This window comes from Lontra canadensis, unplaced genomic scaffold (assembly GCF_010015895.1).
Source record: "Lontra canadensis isolate GAN:19392208 unplaced genomic scaffold, GSC_riverotter_1.0 scaffold86, whole genome shotgun sequence".
NCBI lineage: Eukaryota > Metazoa > Chordata > Mammalia > Carnivora > Mustelidae > Lontra > Lontra canadensis.
The window spans coordinates 1170412-1194963 of NW_022631080.1; the positions used below are offsets into that span (position 1 = coordinate 1170412).

Consider the following 24552-nt stretch of genomic DNA (forward strand, 5'->3'; position numbering starts at 1 on the left):
TGGATTAGAGTAGGATATACCAGTATGATCATAGGCTATTTCTATTAAGGGCTTACAATATGACAAATACCATGTTAGTAAGTTTCACATTTACAGCCTTCTTTAACCCAACCAACAATCCTATGATACAGATACTATTCTTTTCCCCATTTTATAAATGGATGATGACATTGGGGTTGAGAAACATAAAATACCTTGGGAAGGAGTAGGATACTGTGTTCAACATTGTGAAGTCTAGAGTTAGGCTGCTTGGTTTTAATCTTAATTCTAGTTCTTTCCCAGCACTTCAGCCAAGTTTTCTTTAATTCTCAGTGCCTTCTCTACAGAATGCAGATAATGACAGTATCTGCTTCACAGGGTCACTATAAGGATTAAATAAGGTAATTCATTGTAAATAGCTGAGAGCAATAACCTGCATGATAGTGAATGACAATAAAGTTACTGCATGATTATTGCTTAAGCTCAAGTGTAAGTAGGGAGATAGGATAAGCAAGATTAAAGACTTTTCTTCCTATTGTCAAGGGCCAAAACAGGTACATGGTAGTAAAGAATGTGAACCTGTAATGGCAAGCCTTTATGATATGATTAATACTAGTCTAATACATTATAGCACAAACACAATGCTACAACATACATCCACTATAAAAGATCATGTTATAATAACATTTTAAAATTTTAATTCCAGTACAGTTAACACACCATGTTATATTAATTTCAGGTGTTCAATATAGTGATTCTACACTTCCCTATCACACCCAGTGCTCATCACAAGTGCGCGCCTCAAACCCCATCACCCGTTTCACCCATTCCCTGCTCACCTCCCCTCTGGTAACTATCAATTTGTTTTCTACAGTTAAAAGTCTATTTCCTGGTTTCTCTCTCTTTTTCTTTTGCTTGTTTGTTCTGTTTCTTAAATTCTACCTATGAGTGAAATCATACAAATCATATTTGTCTTTCTCTGACATACCTTGCTTAGCATTATACTCTCTAGCTCTATCCACATTACAGTTAATGGCAAGATTTCATCCTTTTTTATGGCTGAGTAATATTCCATTGTGTACTGTGTGTGTGTGTGTGTGTGTGTGTGTGTGTGTGTGTATACACACACCACATCTACTTAACCATTCACCTGTTGATGGACACTTGGGCTGATTCCATAATTTGGCTATTGTAAAGAATGCTGCTATAAACATAGGGGGTGTATGTATCCTTTTCAATTAGTGCTTTTGTATTTTTGGGGTAAATAACCCAGCAGCACATTTAATGGATTGTATGGTAGTTCTATTTTTAATTTTTTGAGGAAACTGCATATTATTTTCCAGAGTGGCTGTATCTTTTTACATTCCCACCAATTGTGAAAGAGGGCTCCTTTTTCTCCATACTCTCACCAATATTACAGAGAATATTTAAAAAAGTAAACTAGCTAAGTATACTAATATAGTGTACTATAAGTTACTTATACTTATACTATATAAGATAAGTATACTAATATGGTGTACTGAGTGCATCATCTAAATACTGCCCCATACTTTGGAGCATCTGTTTTGGATACTTTTGAAATAACTAACTGAAGAACATTATGTTTCTTAATTGCACCCAAGAGGTGTGAGGTGAAAAGGAGATACATTAATGGACAAAATAACTTGTCAGTTAATTTACAGGAGAAGGAATTTTATGTAAGTTCTGATTATATGCAAACAATATGTATTTTGAAACCAATAAAAGCATTTGCATATATTGTGTACAATGCATGTGTGTGCATGAGTCGAGATTTAACGTTCAGCCTATACTGATGTATTCCAGCCTGAGACTGATCTTAGGCTCCCACAACAATGTTTCCTTGGAAGGCTAACTTTAAGATGACTGGGAAACATTAGGCCTGCATTGTTTGTTGTATAGAACTGTATCTGCTTTGGGGAAGCTGTGAATTGGCATAAAGCTGACGGTCTGGATAACTAAAAATGGTATAAAAGATGGAAAGGAAATAGAGCCTGTGAGTTTTACTTGAATTGACCTGCACAGACCTTGGTGTTCCCCTCTGGCAGCCTTTCCCTATGTGGATAAGGAGTTAAAAGAAGCAACATGCGCAGGAAACATGCAATGCTTGTTCATGGATAATGAATTGTGATGCTATATCTTCTTCTGTTTGACTTGTATCCTGATATAAAGTCAAGTAAACAAAGTGTTAGATAAAGGCCTATTTATGTCTCATGAGTTCTAACCCATAATGACATCTACGGTGACAGATAATGTATTTGTGTATGCGTGTTTGAGTGTGTGTTTGTGTGCGTGTGTGAGGGAGAGACTTGGAAATGTAATTCCAGGTCTATAATATATAATCTAATAATGCTTTCTACTTATCTTTTCCAGCATTTATAAGGAAGTTACTAAATAGTTTGTTTTTATTGGATTATTTTCTAGTCACAGTACATGTAAAAAATATTTTACAGCTTCAATTTGCAGTGTCTGAGAGCCTCTAGATTCTGAAGTTAATGGAAATAACAGCCATCATGTTTTCTTAAAATCTCTAAAATTGAGCTATGAACTCATTTATACCTATCACCAATAGTGTACACATATCAACCCAGAAATCCAGGTAACTTTCAACCGAGATTGTTAAGTTTCCTTCTCACACTTCCAACCCATCCTTTCCCGGTGCTAGAGGAAGAACAATTCCAGATAGCACACAGTTCAATGGGTGAGATTTGACTAATATGTGAAAAAATTAAATGATAGCTCATAATGAGATTGTGGGGGACAGGTAGTTTTCAGATTAGTTATGACATTTGCATTGGGTATATACTCACAAACCTTGTGCTCTCCACCATCATAGCATTTGCCTTAGACTCTTTGTTATTTACATTGACCTCCCTTACTGAGCTTTGATTTCTGGATGAATTGGGTTCCTACAAATGACAGGCTTTCAATAAATATCTGGTGAATGAAAGATGAACAATTTCAAAATTTAAGATTAATTTTTTTTAAAGATTTTATTTATTTGACACAGAGAGATCACAATGGACAGAGAAGCAAGCAGAGAGAGAGGAGGAAACAGGCTCCCTGCAGAGCAGAGAGCCCCATGTGGGACTCGATCCCAGGACCCTGAGATCATGACCTGAGCTGAAAGCAGCGGCTTAACCCACTGAGCCACCCAGGTGCCCCCAAGATTATTTTTTTTTAATTTAAGAAGCAAAGCATGTCCAGAGTAGTTAACATAAAGAACGTCATTTTATCCTCAAGTGAAATAGCTTTAACTATCCAACAAAGATATTAGTTGATTGGACTATATAAAAATGAGAAACATGTGAATGGAAAAAAAAATCCCCTAAAAGCAAAGTCAAAGGACAAATGACAAATAGTGAAAAAAGATATTTGTGACATCTCAGGTAAGGGACTAATTTTCCTAAGACATAAGAAAGCTACTGCAAATTAATTTTTAAAAGGCCAATAAGCCAGAGGAAAAGCTGAACAAAAGTTAAGGACAATCCACAAAAAAGAAAACATAAATGGATTTTAAACAAACATAAAGAAGCTAAACTATGTTGTAATGAGAAATCTGAAAAATTGATCCGACAAAAATCCAAGTCTGAACACACTAGGCTGCCAGGGTAGTGGAGAATATATGATTATATATGGCCAGTGGGATAGACAAACTGGTGTACCCCTTGTGGAAGACAACTTGTCAATATCTACAAAATGCACATAATCTTATAGCCAGAATTTTGCTCTTAGGAATTTATCTTGTAGATGTATTTATGCAAGTAAAATCAATGCTTGGTGATGTTATGGCAGATGGTGGATGGGGCAGAAGATTTTCACTACAGTTTTAAATTTTTGCAAAATAAAAACGTATTACCTTCACAGAGAAATAAATTAATTTAGAAAGAAAAACTACCAGCTTTTCTTCCTACCAAAAGTAATGGTTGAGAATATATATTTTAATAACAAATCTTTATTAGTAGGATGTAACACATAGAAAGCCACCAGTCCAAAATCGTGATTATTTTTCTAAGACAATATCACTTAGCTAATGGTAGGGTAGCATTTGAAACCTTCTGACCTCTAGTTTTTTGATTCCCCACACCTTCAAAAGGATCTTCAGAAACTGATGGCTTCTACATAGTTCATGGAGAAAGATAACATAATTACTTTATGATATATAATACAAGTAGGTCTTGTGTCAGTTTTTATGTGTCTTAAAATTATTTACTATTACACTTACTACTTCATATTCTTATCAAAATATGGACACAGTTTAATAGTAAAATGCATCCTTTTCCCAAAAAAATCTTTTTAGGTATTATGGAGCCATGCTCTTCATATGACATATTCCCTGTGGTAAAAGCAAAAAATTAAACACATTCAGTTCCCTCATGTGTCAATTTAGTATCTAACCAAATCTTGCCCTAATTTCACACAAGATTGGCTTCCCTTTTTTCAACTTCTAAATTTTAATTTTAAATGTGTAGAAATTTTAATAATAAGATAAACAGAGGTGTCTGTTTTAGAAATAAACAGATATCAAATACTTACTTCATATCTTATACCAAAAACATTCTAGAAAAATTAAAGTGTTAAGTATAAAAAATTAATAACAGAACTAGAATAAAACGTTGGTGTGAGGAAGCCTTTTAGAAGCAGAAAATAATGTGAATAAACTATTAAGTATATTTGTATTGCTCATTCAAAATTAAGGCCAATCAGCAGAATTAAAAACAAATGACAGCTGGGACTACTTGCAGCATCTATCATATAGGTTATAATTTTTCATATTAAAAAGATTTTTCAATAAATGAAATGAGATATAGAATCTATTAGAAAACTTGATAAAGAATATAAACAGGAATTTGACAAAAAATGCAAAGAGCCAATAAACAAAAGTCCAACAACTAAGTAATTGGTGAAATGCAAATTAAAACAGCAATAATAATCCATCATTTGCCTATTATATTGGTTTTTGTCAAAGGTACTTAACAAAAGTTCTAGAAAATAAGCACTCTTATAATGTTTGCTGGAAGATAAATTCTTACATTTGTAGGGAGTAATTTGATAATTCATACAAAAGAGCAAGATGTCTACCCAGAAAACTACCAATATGCTTGAGAGTAAGGAAAGAGTAAAAAAATAAAGGAGTACACCTTGTTTCTCTATTGGGAGAAACCAACTGGAAGATTCTATATTGTAAAGATATCAACTCTCTTCAAATAATCTAAAAATTCAGTGCAAGTTCTATTAAAATTGCAACAGCTAGTTTTTAACAGACAGTGACACACCAATTCTAATATATATATGCAAATACCAAAGGCCAAGAATATCTAATGCAATCTTGAAGAACAAACAAGTTTAAGAATGTTTACTACCAGATATCATTATTTAATACATTTAATTCTGTGTGGTACTGCTGTGAGAACAGACTATATGTACTTACTTAATTTTGACAATGGTGCCACTTCAGTCAAGTAGGGAGTAGATGATCTAGAAATACATATACCCTACAAGTGTTTGAAGTCAGAAGCAAGCTGGTCCTTGGTGAGGGGCTGGTTGGGAAAGGGTTAATGACTGGGCAGGAGCATGATGGAAGCAAGTAGGGTAATGTTCTAATTCCTGATCTGGGTGTTAGTAGCATGGTATGCTAACTTAAAAAAAAAAAATCCATCAATTTCTAGTGCTAGTGCAACTGTTGAATCCCAGGGCAGTTCTATTTTTAACTTTTTGAGGAAACTCCATACTGTTTTCCTGAGTGACTATACAAGTTTGAATTCCCACCAACAGTGTAAGAGGATTCCCCTTTCTCCACACTACTAGGTATTTACCCAAAGGATACGAAAATACTGATTTGAAGGGATACATGCTCGCCGATGTTTATAGCACAATTACCAACAATAGCCAAATTATGGAAAGAGCCCAAATGTTCATCAAGTGACGGATAAAGATTTGATATATACATACAATGGAACATTACTCAGCCATAAAAAAGAATGAAATTTTACCATTTGCAATGATGTGGGTGAAGCTAGAGTATATTATGCTAAGTGAAATGAGTCAGAGAAAGACAAATATGATTTCATTCATATGTGGAATCTAAGAAACAAAACAGATGAATGTAGGGAAAAAGGAAGAGGGGCAAACCAGAAAAGATACACTTAACTCTAGAGAACAAACTGAGGGTTATTGGACAGGAGGTGGGTGGGGGGGATGGGCTAAATGGGTAGTGGGTGTCTGGTGTTGTATGTAAGTGATGTATCATGAAATTCTACACCTGAAATTAATATTACACTGTATGTTAACTAACCAGAATTTAAATAAAAACTTGAAAGGAGAAAAAAATTACTCATTCCATTCTACTGCAAAATCTTACTTCTGTGAATTTTCCTAGGGGACTATCAGAGATATACACAGAGACATGTGACAAGAATACCCAATTCTGTCATTTATACTAGTGAAAAACTGAAACAAAATCCCTCAAATGGAATAAATTATACCCAAGTAATTGGATATTTTGCATCCTTTAAAGTACACACTTTGAAAAACATTCTATTTTGAAAATATTCATGATATGTTAATTGGTAAAAGTTATACAACCCACATAAATTAGGTCTTTGATTTTCTGTATATATTTGGCATATCAGTATCTATCATCTATCTTTTTATCTCTATTTTTAAATGATTGGAAATACATAAAACTATTAACCATAATTTTTTGGAGGTGTTACCAATTAAAGATCATTTTTATGTAATTGTTGATATATTTTGGCATTTTATAAGGTTACTATACAGACTACTACAAACTTTTTTTATGTTTTAAATGTTAATTAAAAATAAATAAATGGGTAATACTGCTTGGGTGTCTGGCTATCCCTCTAAAATATCTGCTACAATAAAATTACCATTTTGACTTAGATTTTCAATATACTTTAGGTATGATATGACAGCTTTTACTTATATTAGCTTCTTTAATCTCATCCATAATCCTATGAAATATATATATTTTTCCTACAACTGACAAATGAGGCAATTAAGGTTCACAACTATAAATATTATTCCTAAAGTTACTAGTAAGTCACAAAAATACAGCACTAAACATCTGTGTTTTCCTGACTCCAAATTTTAACTTTCCTTTTCTCTTACCTGCCAAAACATACTTTCTCTAATCTTTCAAAATCTAATGTATTATTTGATAAATGGAGTACTGAAATTCATACTTTTCAAAAGCTTTTAATATTTATCAGAATAATCTGTATCCATATTGCTTATTACTATTAATGAGATATATGCATTTAAAAGTAAACTTTAATATAACCAATACAAGTGAAATTCATGTATATAAACATACCAAAAACAAAAAAAGTACTATTTGACATTTGTTAATTCAAGACTATTATATAGGGATTACAAGGTAAATTAGGATGCTTACTGAATAAATTTTTGGATGATGAGTAACCCAAACCCCTGATTAAATGATCTTCATGCAATTGTAGTATCTTCTACATTTGGTAGATTTGTCATCCATTTTATTTTTTATTTATTTATTTATTTTTTTAATTTTATTTTTTATAAACATATATTTTTTCCCCAGGGGTACAGTGTCATCCATTTTAAAATAGAGACATAGATAGGCACAAAATTAGACACATAGATCAATGGAACAGAATAAAGAACCCAGAAATGGACCTGCAACTGTATGGTCAGCCAATCTCTGACAAAGTCAAAAAAGTATATCCAGTGTAAAAAAAGACAGTCTCTTCAACAAATGGCCTTGGGAAACCTGGACAGTGACATGCAGAAGAATTAAACTGGACCACTTTCTTATACCATATACAAAAATAAATTCAAAATGGATGAAAGACGTAAATGTTATACAGGAAACCATCAGAATCCTAGAGGAGAAAATGTCAGCAACCTCTTTGAACTCAGCTGCAGCAATTTCTTACTAGACACATTATGGAGGCAAGGGAAACAAAAGCAAAAATGAACTACTGGGACCCCATCACGATAAAACTTTTGCACAGAGAAGGAAATAATCAACACAACTAAAAGACAACTGATGGGATGGGAGAAAATATTTGCAAACGACATTATCAGAAAAAGAGTTAGTATTCAAAATCTATAAAAACTTAACAAACTCAGCACCCAAGAAACAAACAATTCAGTTAAGAAATGGGCAGAAGATGTGAATAGGCATTTCTCCAAAGAAGACAACCAAATGGCCAACAGACACATGACAAGATGCTCAACATCATTAGTCATCAGGGAAATACAAATAAAAATCACAATGAGATACCACCTCACACCAGTCAGAATGGCTAAAATTAACAACTCAGGAAACAACAGTTGTTGGCGAGGATGTAGAGAAAGGGGAACCCTCCTACACTATAAGTTGGAATACAAACTGGTGCAGCCACTCTGGAAAACAGTATGGAGGTTCCTCAAAAAGTGAAAAATAGAGCTCTGCTATGACCCACCAATTGCACTACTGGGTATTTATCCAAAGGATACAAAAATGTTGATTCAAAGGTGCACATGTACCCCAGTGCTGATAGCAGCATTATCAACAATAGCCAAAGCATGCAGAGAGCCCAAACATCCATCAACTGATGAATGAATAAAGAAAAGGTGATATATATACAATGGAATATCACTCAGTCATCAAAATGAACGAAATCGTGTTACTTGCAATGATGTAAATGGAGGTAGAGGGTATGCTAAGTGAAATAAGTCAGTCAGAAAAAGATAAATATCATATGATTTCACTCATATGTGGAATTTAAGAAACAAAACAGATGAACATAGGGGAAGAAAGGAAAAATAAAGTAAAATAAAATAAAATAAAACAAAATAAAAAAGAGAGGAAAGCAAACCATAGAACACTCTTAACTATGGAGGACAAACTAAGGGCTGCTGGAGGGGAGGTGGGAGGGTGGATACGCTAAATGGGTGATTGGCATTAAGGAGGGCTTTTGCTGGGATGAGCACTGGAGGTTGCATCTAAGTGATGAATCACTAAATTCTACTCCTGAAAGCAAGAATACACTATATAGTAACTAACTCGAATTTAAATGAAAAATAAAATAGAGACATAGACAAAATAAGTTGTTATAATAAATAAAAATGGTAAGAGAGAATTGTAAATTCAAATACCTAGCAATTTTCATGATAAATTAGCATTATTTCCAAAGAATTTAATGATAAATGCTAAATTCTGAACCTTTCATACTTAAAAATATGGATGATACCTGGTTGAATTTTAGCTCAATTTAAAAATTTCTATCTCATACAATTCCAAACTAAATACCAGGTGAATGAAATTTTGATGTAAAAAAACAAAGCCATACAAATAATGAAAATATGGATAAATATTCTTACAATTTTGATGTAAAAGTTGTAATTTTCATTTTAAAACCATAAAGTGACTGCTTTATATTCATAACAATCTAAAACTTCCTTACATTAAAAAAATCAAACAAAAGAAAAATCAAAACTGAAGGCAATCTGCCTTAAATGCCTTGACAGACACTCAAGATAAAACCACTCTCACAGATCAATAGGAAAAAGACAAATACTCAACAGAAAAAAAAATGAACAAGGATTGCAAACGACAATTTATGAAAGAACTATAACTGACCTACAAGTCTATTAGGACTGTTTAACTTCACTAGAAACCACAGAAATCAAACTCAAACAGTGAGGTGTAAGGTTGTACCTATTGATTTGGCAAAGATTTTTTTTTTCTTAAACTTCTTGTATTACAGTACAGCGGTGTCATGTAATAGCAATACTGCAAGCATTCAGGCCCTCTCAAAAAGTGCTAGAGCGTAAGGTGGACTATCCCTCTGGGAAGGTTAGGGCTAGGAGTGGATTAGGTAGAGTTTTGCAATATATATTCAAATATAAGCATATTCTCACACTTAGACCAGAAATTCAACTTTTCATATTTTATCATAAGGCAACAATGATGTGTACACATGTTAAATCACAAGAATATTTGCCACAGCCTCACTTATAGATGGGAAACATCGGAAATTGCTTCCACACTCATCAATAGGGTATGAGTTAAAAGTTAGGGAACTTCCATCCAGTTAAATACTCTGTGGATGTATAATAAGTGACGTGCATGTATATTTAGTAATAGGGAAAACATACGTGGTATGTCAAAAGTTTTAATTTATGGGTAATAGGTCATCTTTTCTCAGTTGCATTTTTTTTATTTTAAAGATTTTATTTATTTATTTGACAGAAAGAGAGAGAGAGAAAGCACAAGCATGGTGAAAGTGAGAGGAGAAACAGGCTCTCCACTGAGCAGGGAGCCCAAGGTGGGGCTTTATCCCAGAACCCTGGGATCATGACCTGAGCGGAAGGCAGACATTTAACCAACTGAGCCACCAAGGCGGCCCTCTCACTTGCATTTTTAATTTGTCTGCAATGAACATGAACTAATTTAAATCAGAAAATGGCTGTCTTAAATCTAGGTATACATACATACTTGTCTTGTAGAAATAGATGGTTTGTTGTAGTCCTTACAATGCTCCAAGCAGTAGTCTGTTTTTTTTTTTTTTAACACATAGCAACATCTAATTGTAACAACACTATGATGTAGGTACTATTATTATCTATATTTTACAGGTGAAAATTTGACAAAGGGAGGCTAAGTGATTTGCCCAAGTTTACACAGACAGTGATAACCCAGCTAGCCTTTGAACCCAAGAAGTCAAGCTCAGAAATGCGTGCACTTATCCACTGTACTACTTTGCCTTCCATTCCTCTTAGCAACAGGACTTTGAGGAAACATACTGAAAAGAGCACAAAAGAAAGTCTACTTTCTTTCACAGCAGTTCTTGGAATAAATTTCCTCAGTTACTTATTGGATCTTACACAATTTCTTCCTAACTTTGAAAGTATGTGGGATGATGAAGTCTTATTGTCCTTGCAACTACTAAATTCAACTTCCGAAATTGCCCCTCGTTTTATTCTCATGCTTACATAGTATGACTGATTCCCAATTGTCTCCCAATTCTTAGGCTTGCCTTTTGAAAAAAAAAATGCCCCTCAACAGTCTGACCTCATCTGACCTTACTATTCACATCTTTCTAATAACAAAACTCCATTTTGGTAAAATGGTGATCTCACTATTCTGGGCATGCCCCCTGACTGGCTTCTTTTCCTCTGTCATTGTCTACTCTACCATTAAAATGTCTTCTTTTTCCTCAGTAAAATATCTCTTTTCCTAATTGACACATATAAAACCTTTTCCATTCTTCATGTTTTGGGTAATGAAAGTGCCATCTTCTCAGAAAAGATTGCCTAATCCCTCCGGATGGAAATAATTATTCTTTCTAATAAACTGTAGCATGTATTATCCGTGCTACTTCATCAGGCCCTGTCAGGTACTGCTTTTTTTCTTTATTTTACTAGTCTCCTTCCACTTGTATCTTCTTCCCTTACGTTTCCCTGAATGCTTGACAACACACACACCCAGCACTACTAGCACACCACACACATTATACAGATATAACTATGATTGAATGCTTCATCTTTGTATACACTTTCTCCTAGGTGGTATAGCACTTGTTAAATGAACAACCACACACACCAATCATTTTCTAATAGAACAAAGAAGACAGAAAGTAAAGCTGAGGATTAAAAGCAGCATTCTCTTCAGAGGGCTTATATTCTCATATATGTTGTACTTATAATTCTGCTTTTTACTTTAGTCAATATGTGAATGCCCAAGATCACTAGAGCAGCAAGAACAGGTCTTGCCTGGCAGCTAGGCTGGTGAAATATGATTTGAGTACACCTGAGTATGAAAGGGTAGAATCTAGTCAGTCAAGAAGACTAAGAAACACAGGTAGAAGACTCATTTCTTGACATATTTCTGTTGTTATTGTTGTCAGTTATGTTGATGTCATAGATTCTGGAGCTGGAGAAGAGATGAGATATGTATTAATTACAGCACTGGCAGAAACATTGCCTGTGCAATTAATTCAATGAATAGTCACTTAGTAACTATTTTTCTTCCAACCACTGCCCTATATATTATCCACAAATGTATTGTTTTTTTAATTGATTCAAGCTGCTCATTGTATAGCTAAGTATAAACCTTCACTGCCAACAACCCCACCATACCTTGAATGACAACTAAATAACAGTGCACTCTGAATGCATCTTAAACAAATACTGCCTTGCCACCAACCAGAGTAATTCTTAAAATCCTTCCAAAATTTAGTAATACTAATTGAATAATGCAAGAGACCATTATCATGTTCTGGATAAAATGCATCCGTTATGAAACATTTGGGGACCTCATTTCATCTTGCATATTTTTCTACCTCAATAAATTAAAACTACTGGGGAACCAGAACTTAGGAATGATATATTTTCTGGCACAATCCTCAATTATTTTTTATAACTGGTCTCATAGTAAAGTATCTCTCACTAGGAGGTCATTTATTTTCTCTCCCTCTGGAAATTTAATAAAATAATAATGAATATTAAAGTGAATAATACATTATGGTTATATGCCATCGGGCATTTAAAAATAATAAATCCATGTACAATTTTGAACTGACCAATTATAATTTATTTTCAGGACAGTCTCTCTCCAATGGCATAGCTATTGGGATTTCCCTTGAAACGTAAGTGGATTTTCTTTTCTTTTCTTTTTTTTTTCTTTTTAAAGATTTTATTTATTTATTTGATAGAGATCTCAAGTAGGGGGAGAGGCAGGCAGAGAGAGAGAGAGATAGGAGGAAGCAGGCTCCCCACTGAGCAAAGAGCCCGATGTGGGGCTCAATCCCAGGACTCTGGGATCACAACCTGAGCCAAAGGCAGAGGCTTTAACCCACTGAGCCACCCAGGCGCCCCTGGATTTTCTTTTAAAACATGTGGTTATTGGGGCACCTGGGTGGCTTAATGGGTTAAAGACTCTGCCTTCAGCTCAGGTCATGATCCCAGGGTCCTGGGATCGAGCCACAACAGACTCTCTGCTCAGCGGGGAGCCTGCTTCCTCCTCTCTCTCTGTCTGCCTCTCTGCCTACTTGTGATCTCTGTCTGTCAAATTAAAACAAACAAACAAACAAAAAACCATGTGGTTATTAAGTATAGTGTTTCAAGATCTGTATTTTCTATATTGTTTTCAGTTTTACCTGAATGTAAGAGTATAATCTCCTGTCAGAACATGGTGTGTATTAGTTTCATTGCATAACCACTTCATTAGCACACTTGGATTTTGTTATTGTTGCTAAAGTTCTGAAACACATAATACATGATGAAGTAAATGAACAGTCCTAGGGAGATTTCAAAGTCAGTAAAATTTGATGTACAATAAATAGGTTTGCCATCCTTGGAAACTGGGCCCTTATTACCACACTAAACCCATATTGGCTTTTAAATAAACCTTGGTGTTCATGAGCAGTATTTTCCTTCATTAATTTCTCAGTTAGCAAATAAGCAAATAACTCTGTAGTAAAATAATCCTTAATAATATGCATAATAGTTCTTGGAAAAAAAATGTTTTTTGACTGTTCACCTTGATTTAAACCTACCCTACCCTAACATTAGGTAACCAGCTCTGTAATGGCTCCCAGAGGCATTAGACAAGTAAAATGAATTGGTGAAATTGATTTGACCAAACTTCAATAGCTATCATTTATCTTCTAAAATGGATTTGATAGAGATTTACACCCACTTGACTATCCACCTACTCACATACTCTTTACTACATAATGTGATTTTGATCACATACTGTTTAAACTCTAAGGATATTAAAACATACAAAGAAGTTAACACATAATTTATACAACACATACCACAAAATGTGTTGGTAAAAATTAACCCCACATTTTTCTCCCTCCTTCACTCCCATCTCATACTCATTCCAGAACAAGGAAAGAACTACTTTATTCTCACACTCTCTTGTCAGCAGTCTTTGCTCTTATTTGCTGAAGGGACCAGAGTGGCAGCCTGGCTGATATACATAAAGGTGCTCTGGATGGTTAGGAAACACTGGTTTTTTATTTTGTGTGTGTGTGTTTTGTTTGATCACCGAAAACTAAGCCAGGATCTGTGTAAATCTACCCAAGCAACAAGAGTCATAACAAATTATAATAGTTTGATATTTATTAAGATCATCCTTGAACTGTCAGGAAAAAGTACCTATTTTATTTATTATTTTATTTTATTTTATAGGGAGAGAAAGAGAAAGAGCGGGGTGGGGGAGGGGCAGAGGGAGAAGGAATGAGAGAATACTAAGCAAGCTCTACACCCAGCACAGAGCCCAATGTGGAACTCAATCTCACCACTTGGGGATCAGGATGTGAGTCAAAATCAAGAATCAGATCCTTAACCAACTAAGCCACGCAGCTGCCCCCAGATTAGCTATTTTAATAACAGAAGTTTTAAAAACCAGAGTCTTCTCCTGTGTTAACATACAAATCATTACATTTCAGAATATAATTACTAGAGAAAAATGGTGAAAAACACACTGCATGATCACATATCCTCAATTTTAGAAATTCCATTAGAAACAATATAACAATTTAAACATAACTTTAAACTTAAATTATTAATATTAAATACAATTTTTTAAAATCAGTTCCTCAGTTGTAGTTGTTATCTTTCCAATGCTCAAAAGCCACAATTTCTTGGTCAGCACAGGCAGAGAACATATCCATCACTGCAAAGGGTTATCTTGGACAGCGCTAGAAGCCATACTACAGTGCTTGCTTGAGGACTGATGTACCTAAAAGCCTTAACAATCCTTGTGATTTCTTTTTAAAGTAGAACAAAATATTTTAGAAAAAAATCCAGGAGTGCTCAAGTACATAAACAAATGTGACAGTTTTGAGGACATGACAATGTATTGCTGCTTTTAATCTCAACAGTTTCTGGTAGAAAGTTTGTTGTTTTCCTAACACTCATCCTCTAAAAGAAAGAAAATCACCACATTGAAAAAAGACTTCTATTTCTTTCCCTTCCTCTGAATGAATCATTTTATTGTGTTTAAAAATATCAAGATTAAAAAATATTTTTGTAACAAATGGCATAATCTGCATAACTCACATCTATATATTCTCTGTTCAATAGTCTGTTTGTTAATGGAGGCATTATTCTTCTTTATACCATGAAGTAAATGCATATTGCATTATCCATGAAATGAAATATGCCTATGAAGAAAATCGAAGTCCCCAGGAGTTTTAATCTTACTGATAAATAAGAAACTAATGTAATATAAAATAGTTATTCCTGGAAATAGGGTTGTTTGGGGTGTGTTTGTTTTGAACACAAAAAGGAGAGGATGTGTCTTTGGTGTATGTTAAGATGAAGCCTTACTAGCTGTGCAGACATAATGAAGAAAGGGAATAAAACCCAAGGGTGTGTAGCTTTCTTCCGGCTAGCCAGAAGAGAAGAAGAGCACAGACAGAAATTTGAAAAAGAAGACAAATCGGATTTCTTTGGAGAAAACGAAAAACAAAAAACAAAAAAAATTTGAGCAGAACGCAAGGCCCAAACTACTTATTTTTCTGCCAGTATTGTTGCTATCAGCCCATTTGAACAAGTCTAGGCCAGGGGGCAGCAAAGTCTGGCTCATGAATCAAATCCAGCTGCCACTTGTTTTTATACAGTCTGAGAGCTAAGAATGACTTTTTTTTTTTTTTACATTTTTAAATAACAGTTAAAAATCAAAAGACACATGACACATGGAAATTATGCGAAATTCAAATCCGCGTCCATGTATAAAGTCATACTGGAACCCTTCTGCGCTCATTCTTTATATATTACCTCCGGCCTTACACTAGCAAGGCAGCCCAGAGCAGTCACAGGCAAAACCTTATGGCCTACAAAGCCTAACGTAATGACCATCTATGCCTTCACAGGGTTTGTCGACCCTGCTCTGGAGGACCATGGAGTTGCTGACTCAGTCTCCTATCCTTCTGAGTCTTTTCCCTGCCTGTCTCCCAGAGGTGCTTTAAGGGGTGGGTGGCTGAGGGAGGTGCCCAGAGTTCAATGTAAGAGAAAAACTTTTAAACTCAGCATCCATGAACTCCTGCCTCCTGGGCAAACCCCTAGGGTAACTTTGAAAATATATGAGGACAGCAACCTCCATAGGAAATTAAAAAAAAAATTCTATCACCCTCCTGATCTGTTGTTGAGGGAGTTTCTGTGGCTAGTATTTGCAAATACCAGATTTGGCAGGGCCATTCCCCCCTGGGACCAGCTAGCTCAAGCTTGCAAGGGTAGCCAGCTGAAACTGGGACCTCAATATCATAAGCGACAAGTGTCTAGCCAGACTGAATTATCTATATTATTATTTAACTCTAAAATCTTTCCATTTAGTTTCCCAGAAGTTATATGATTCAGAAAAAGCAAAAGAAAATGGAACAAAGAACCTAAAAAATGATAATGATGAACCAACATAAAAGCCGGAAGAACAAATTAAAAAAATATTGTTATTATATCTTGTAAATTACTGTTAGCCTTGATGAGCCCTGAACTGCTCTGGGCAACATGCTTGCCACTAGCTGCATGGGGCTACTGAGCCCCAGGAAAGTGGCTATTTGGAACAGAGAATGAGAATACATGTAAAATACAAAGTGAATTTCAAAGACTTTGTACAAAACATTTTAATATTTTTATACAGATTAAAATGTCAAAATGATATCATTTTAGATACATTGAGTTAAAGAAAATATATTATTAAAATTACTTTCACCTATTTATTTTTACATGTTAGCATAGCTATTAGAACATTTAAAATTATATACATGGCTTGTGTTATATATTCCATTTGACAGCACTGGTATAGAATAGTGCTATGTATCTAGAAATGGCAAAAAAAAAAAAACCACTAAATGAAAGAAAATCCACGTATGTAATGAAAGTCGCATGACCTTTAGTATGTAAGTTTCTCATTTTAAGGAAAAGTAAGAGGTGAAGTTTTTTTTATGAATAGAAAATCAAGTTCTTTTTGCCTCCACTAAATAAATGCTGAATAAATATTTTAAGCAAGCGGTATGAAGGAACAATGGTGAGCTTGTCTCGGATGGGTCCAGCTGTCCCCAGTATGCTTCCCACACTCACAGGGATGAAGCAACCTCCTGTGTATTAATTCCATTTTTTTATTTGCTGGCTTCCATGTTTCACTGAGTGTGCCAGCTAAGGCCCCTGGGATTATCTCCCAACCATGTGGTACCTAGAAACCAGGGCTGTGTAGCTTCATCTGCACATCACTGCTCTGTCTGACTATTTTGGCCTCCAGGCTGTACACGTAACTCTGTTTTTCACCTATGTCCTGTCATGAGGGGTGGGCACTGAGCAAAGGCACAGCTACACACAGAATATGTTATTGTCACATAAGAGAAAAGGAAAAGCAGGGAGGAGAGAAACACAGACCAGGGTCCTCCCAGGTCTCAGATGAGGCAGCCTGGTGGTGGTTTCCTCTGCATGAGGGCTGAGCAGAACAACCCCAGGGGAAGGAAGAGAGGTCTGTGGCTGGGAAAGGGGCACCAAAGTCGGAAAATGTGAATCAATCTGGCATTGGGATAAGGGATGATAATGGAGGACTGGAAGTCAAGGGACCCAGGTTCTAATACCACCTCTGCCTCTATTTGCATCATCTGGGGCCATTTGGTCAGTATCTCTGGCGCGTCATTTTCTCAAGTGAAAAATGCAAAGACTGGACGAGACTAACTCCGAGGTGCTTTCTCTAGCTTGAATGTTCTATGAATAAATTTCATCTCTGGCAGAGAAGAGAGCAACGTACACAGCCCTGAGTGTATCCCTGAGTTTAAAGGAGACAAAGACTGTGTGTTGGCCTGACACCTGAATGCCTGGGAACATAAAAGATGTTCTCTGAGGGTTTATTAGGAGCCTTTGACATAGGCCTGAAATGTGGAAAATCCCGTAACAACAGGATACCTTGTCACCCTAAGCAGATGTAAGCTTAATTTTCCTCACAGCAAGATAATGAGCAATATAATAGAGCCTAACAAAGCAATTTTGGATACAGGCTTAACACAATCAACTGCCATGGCGTTTCAGTCATTTATTTACAGGATTGAAACAACTTTTCTCCAGAGCCAGGATTCCTGCCAGATAATCCATGTCATGGACTGTAGTGCAACAAGCAACACCAAATGGCTAACAACTCTTCCAGCTTTGCTGGTGCAGGAGGTATGTCTCCCAGCTCCAGCAAAGGGGGCAGCTACATTCCTGACGATGTGGCAACACGTCAAGCTCTGGTTTCCAAGAGAGAGCTGAGACACAGTTGCTCTCAGACCCTGGAAGCCACCACTTTCAGGGGCAAGTGAGATAAATCTAGAGTATTTCAAATCCCAAGATGCAGAAGACAACAGAAGTTTGAGGGCATCAGGACAGTGTTAAACTTAAAGGAAAAAAAAAAAAAAGAAAACACATTCTTTTGAAAGGCAAATACAGAACATGTTCCTAACTTCTCTAGTCCTGATTCATTCCCCAGAGGCTATACACTGAGGTGGAAACCCTTCTGATACAGACACACACACATACACACACACATACACGCACACACCTGCCCCTTAGAGCCACTCTGCTGGACACACGTTTTTATTTTTCCAACGTGATGAGACTCTTAAAACCAAAGATACAGTGATGCTTTCTAATGACCATTTCAACTAAGGCTGGAATTAGAACTATAAAGTTGAAGTCATGTAATTTATCATCACTTTTATGTAAATTACTCAGGATTCCAGAGTGCATTAATTCATATATTTGTCACAGGTGAACCATGATTTTTTTTTAAAGTTGTGAAACTGTTTCCAATCATTAAAAATCACCATTGAATTACTTAATGGTTAAAACAAAAACGATTTAGGGCCTTTTATATGCCAGACGGTGTGCTAGGTAATTTTTTTGTTCCTTCAATGAGCACTTATTCGGGAAAAAAAGAAAGACATTTATCCACATAATTAGATTACCAGGTGATGAGTACCTTAATGAAGACCAACACAAAGCCCTCTGAACGCATGGAGTCTTGAGGGCCCATGTCTTGTGGAAGAAGAACTGAGTCAAGTGGCAGCAGGGCAAGACAGATTCAGAGATGAGACCTTAATCGAGTTGTGTGTTATTGGCTTAACTAGCAAAAACCAATCTGGGCAGCCCACGGGGGGAAACAAAAAGGTGAGTGAGATACTGGCTCTAGCTTCACAATGTGTGGGAAATAGTAAAGAGTTACTTATGACTTGGGTTGCCAGGTGAAAAACAGGATGCCTGCTTAAATTTGAATTTTAGATAAATAATGAGTAATTTTTAGTCCTATTTTGGGGCAGGATTTGGGACACACTTGTACTAAAAACAATCTGGGCTTTCTGTATTTTGATTCACTAATTCTTGCAACCCTAGTCATGATGGGAATGTAGAATAAAATAGTGGCAGACGTGTGAGGTCTGAAAGGTTTTGTGCACCATCATGGGGAGTATGGACCTTATGCTATAGGGATAAACACGTTTAAATAGAGTTGCAACAAAGCAGACTTCAGAGGGATTTGAGTAAAAGGGGTATGTGAAGCTATTAAGAAGCCACACCCCAATAAAAGCATGACCAGAGCCCATACTGCTTTGCAAATATCTCACCTGGAATAGACACTTGGTTGTTGGTATCACCTTTAACCTGGATGGAATGTGATGGATAGTTCCTTTGCACATTACCAACATCTCTCAACTTACTCTGCCTCAGAGGATTCTCCAGAGTTGGAAGTACTTTTTCCGGGATTTCCCCTTTTTCTGCTTCACCAACCCTATCCTCTTACTACTATTTCTTTTCTCTTTTTCTTTTCTTTCTCTCTTTTTTTTTAATAAGTAGGTTCCATGCCCAGCTCAGAGCCCCAGCTAGGGCTCGACCTCATAACCCTGAGATCAAGACCTGAGCCAAGATGAAGAGTCAGAGAGTTGGATGCTTAACCAACCAAGCCTCCCAGACTTCCCTCCCTACTACTCCTGAGGATCAACATTCTTGTTTTCAATTTCTTAGGTTCTGTTCTTGAGTTCACTTTAAGCAAGAGATTATCCATCTTCACTTCTGTCGAAAAGCAAGGATAAATAGTTTTTTATTTATTTGCAAGCTATCTGTTTTTCTTAATGATTTTTGAGTGTTCCCTAGAAGCAGACGTTGGTACAGCTAGATTGAAAATCTTCCTTAGTCACTGTACATGATAACTTGAAATGATCCCAAATTTTATAGTTTATATGTGGAAGGAACATGATAGCATCTTCCAAAATTTGACAATAATTCTAGTAATTTACACAGCATCACCAATAATGATCATGCACATGAAAGGACCTTTCTAAAATCTCAAGAATAAAGGTCAAATGCCAATGAACCATGCCAGGGGAAAGACCAAATTATCTTTTGCTTCTCTCCCATGAAAAGGTGCTGCCAAGGAGATTGGGAAAGAAGTATGACATGGTATTATATATTGTAGTTCTACAGAGCAGTTAATTACTAGAAAATATTGTGCTACTTTTCTCAATTTTGTGGTATATGTGGTATCTATCAACTTCTTTCAGAAACTGTCAGGATTTCTTTTCTCTTTGTAAGTACTCATGTTCATCCCTAAATTTTTTATTTGTACTGCTGCATTTTTTTGACTTAAAGAAGACTACCAAAGTAGAATATACTTTAAGCTCCACATAACCTGGATCTACTATTACTTATACTTTGTTTAGTACAGAAAATGATTTTATCCTGTATCTCCAAATAATCAATTTGGTATAGGCACTGTTAAAATGGTGGTTTTTTTTTCTTTTAGTTTGAAGACTCTTATTTCTTACAGATGTATAAATAAAAATAAATTGACACAAATATGAGGTTATCTAGGACTTAAAACTACTTTTGTATGTTTTTAGTATTAGTTTAGTTTTGTGTTTGCTCTAACTTGTTTTCAGCTTTATTGAGATACAAGTGACAGATGAATTTGAGATAACTGAACCGTATAATGTGATAATTTGATATATGTACATATTGTGAAAATATTCCCCCCATTGAGTTCACTAATAAATTCATCACTTCAAATGTTTACATTTCCCCTCCTCTGCTGATAAGACTTAAGTTCTGGGGCTCCTGGGTGGCTCAGTGGGTTAAGCTTCTGCCTTCTGCTCAGGTCATGATCCCAGGGTCCTGGGATTGAGTCCCGCATCGGGCTCTCTGCTAGGTGTAGAGTCTGCTTCCCCCTCTCTCTCTGCCTGCCTCTCTGCCTACTTGTGATCTCTCTTGGTCAAATAAATAAATAAAATCTTAAAAAAAAAGACTTAAGTTCTACCCTCAACAAATTTCAACTACACAACACAGTGTTATCAACTGTGTATCAACAATGAATTGGCTCAGGACACTTTAAAAATCTTCTCTTAAGGAATGATGATTTAAATAATCCCTGAGGGTTTTATATTTAGTCTGCCGCCATTAAATTCAGGTGATCTCATAATTACTCATCATGCAACAGGTTGTAACATGTAAAGTAACAATTTAGAGGCTGGTATAGAACAGCCAAGAATAAAAGTTTAATTTTTATGCATCATTTCTTCAGGAAAACACACCACAAGGGGAAATAGCTTTGAATAAGTTCAGTGAGGGTTGCCATTTAGTTAATTAACTTAGCCATTTTCATTAGCAGGCTCAATATTGACTTTAGAATAATGTCTGCTTAATTTCCTTCAAGCAATGAATATGTATGAAACATTGTCAAAGGTAAAGTAAAAATAAAAACAATATTAGGTAAAAAATAAAAATTAAGTTAGTGAATTATGTCAGAAAATTACACGGAGTATGTTCGGAACTTACATTCAGTTGCAGCATGTCCTTCCAAACTTTTAAGATATGACCTTGGCATAGATACATTATTTCAGCTGCCTAGTACAGGATTTGTAATAATCTCAATTTTATAAGAAAGTGTATTTCTAAATTGGTTGGAGAAGACTAAAACAATGCATAAATCTAGTCCACTGAATATAATTTTCTGCTTCAACTGAGAATCTAGTCTTCCGAAAAAACAGGCATACTTTAACCTTTTTCGGCCACATTCGTTTTTATGTGTCTGCATATTAGAATAAATAAAATCAACAGGCTCCTATTGATTTTTGGAGGGAGAATTCTCATCTCTAAGATTTAAAGAAAGCAAAGTCCATCAAAGCCAACTGATGAACAAATACATTATGAAAATTGAAGAAAGTAATAACATAAAAATAAAGGATAAATCCTAATGTATTTCTGAAATGTGACAATATTTTTCAAATCTGGATTTTGTGTCCCTAACAGTTAAAATGTGGGAGGGCCTATAAAATCATGTTTAATTAATTGTGTCAATAAACATTCCATAGTGCAATGATCTTTTTAACTACAATATTCTTAATCAGAACCCATAGCAGAATCAACTGGTTAAGGGTTTTTATTTTGTTTTGTTTTAACATGCATATTTAAGCTCTACACCAGAGAATCGAATTCAGCAAATGCATAAAAGTCTTGATGTCTATATCTAATTTTTGTATTTTTAATATGTAAATAGATGCCTGGATCCGAGGAGCACACATATTCCTGCTACACTCCCGATGAAATAAAATGGCTATTAGTAAGTAAATTAGACTATTTCTGTTAACTTTCTGTTCCCAGTCTCAATCTGGTCTCACCTCAAATTCACTAAGTTTAAAACTCAAGTCAAGTGCAGTGTAGTAAAACAAATAACTTCAAGGTGAGAGGCCTCAGGTTAATGATCTACTTTACCACTTTGGAAGCTATGGGTTCTCAGTCCTGTTGGGTAACCTCTCTTAAACCCATTTCCTCTTGTGTATAACAAAGCCCATAATTCTTAAAGTACCTATACTTTGCAGTTCTCTTTCCTCCTGCTTCCTGTTCTCCCATATGTAATTCACTCCAGAGCCTCCCTTTATCTTGCATCATAAATAATGGCTCTTAATCCAGTCTTGCCTTTCATATTCCCAGAGTAAGAGGCTAGCTCAAGCCCCAATTGCCTGGGCTGTCGGAAAAAAATCTCAAATTGGTTTGTAAACCTCCAGTCTCTACCAGCTATAATTCAACTTCTGCACTGCCACCAGATGGAGTTTTCGAAAATAAAACTTAATTCTTAACAAGGAGTTCCTCCTCTCTAGATACATTTACCAGGCTTTTTTGCACGTGCACGCAGGGGAAAGGGCCAACTACCCATGTTCCTCCAGAGATTCTGATGTGCTCTACCAGAGAGACATACCATCTACCCAGCAGAGCCAAAGCTTTCTATCATGAACTGGTTATTGGGGGGGGGGGGGGTGGAATAGAGCAGATCACTTATCTCCCTGAGGTGGGCTGATGCTAGGAGAAGTTGTGTCTATTAATGGGACAGATGTGTGCTCTCTAGTCATTAATGGCCACCATGGCTCTTACTCAGAAGACAAAGATTCAAAGTCCCTTAGCTTGGCAGATAAAGATTTCCAAATTTCTGCCCAAGCGTGCCTTTCCAATTTCTAACAGAATCACTTGAATGTATTTAGGTGTAGTCCTGCTGTAATATTTTGTTTATAATTTTTCCAGCCAGAATAAGCTTTCTTCTTTCCTTGAGTGCTTCAAAACCAACCTCAGACAAGAACAGTATCTGCATGAAAGCTTCCCTTAACGTTGTGTACCAAGGCCACTTTGCTACCTCTGTAGTATTTTTGAGAAAATTTTTGCCTGTCCTTGGACATCTCCTGTGTTGCTGTCCTCTGTTACGATCTCAAGTATCTCCATAGGATTATCTTTGCAGCTAGACTAAAAGGCCATGGCAAGCTCATGGAGCGCTACTCTCTTTTCTACCTCACTGTAATCCATACTCTTTTTAAGTATCCATTTAGTCTGGTATGCACAAAATAAACATTCAATTACTTATTCCTATCTAATGAATTCATTCTGAAAACTAGTATTTCTGTCAATCACCAATCAATCAACCAACTTCAAACTAACTCCTCTTCATTAGAGAGGACTAGCATTCTCAGTAGCAAAGTGGTAATTATTAACACTGGCAACCTGATAAAATATTCACCCCTTAACTCTAGCCTTCTGAGGTTAATTTTTAAACCTCTTTTGATATGCAAAGTTCAGTGAGAAAGTGAACACTGTCAGCACTTAACAACATGCTAATCTTAAACAAGGTGAGTTAACCTTGCTGAACCTGGATTTCTTTTTCTGAACAAGGGAGACAAAACCCATCTCCCACAACTCCGGTGAGACTCAAATGAGCCAAAGTATGGGAAACATGGTGAAATATATCCAGGCTTATAAACTGTGAAGTTCTGAGACATTCTAGAGATGATGGTGCAGGTGATGCCACCGCTGATGAAACCAGGGTGTTGAGGACAGGTACAACAATATAAGGGTGGTATTAATTTGCTGATTAGGTGATGGGAATTAGCTAACACATTCCAATTTTGCTACTAACAAACGTGCTGTTAGAAAACATAACTGGTTTCCATATCTCAATTATTCAATAATAATTTGTTGAGCATCTTGTAACTATTAAGCATTCCACTAAAAGTCTAAAAGAAATTCCAGAATTATATT

The 24552-nt window shown here is 35.7% G+C and overlaps 1 protein-coding gene across 4 annotated transcripts in view; it reads right to left on the minus strand.

Moving 5' to 3' along the window:
• DMD (dystrophin) overlaps nucleotides 1-24552 on the minus strand; it is a 2197254-nt gene that overhangs the window by 707942 nt on the left and 1464760 nt on the right. The window lies entirely within an intron of this gene.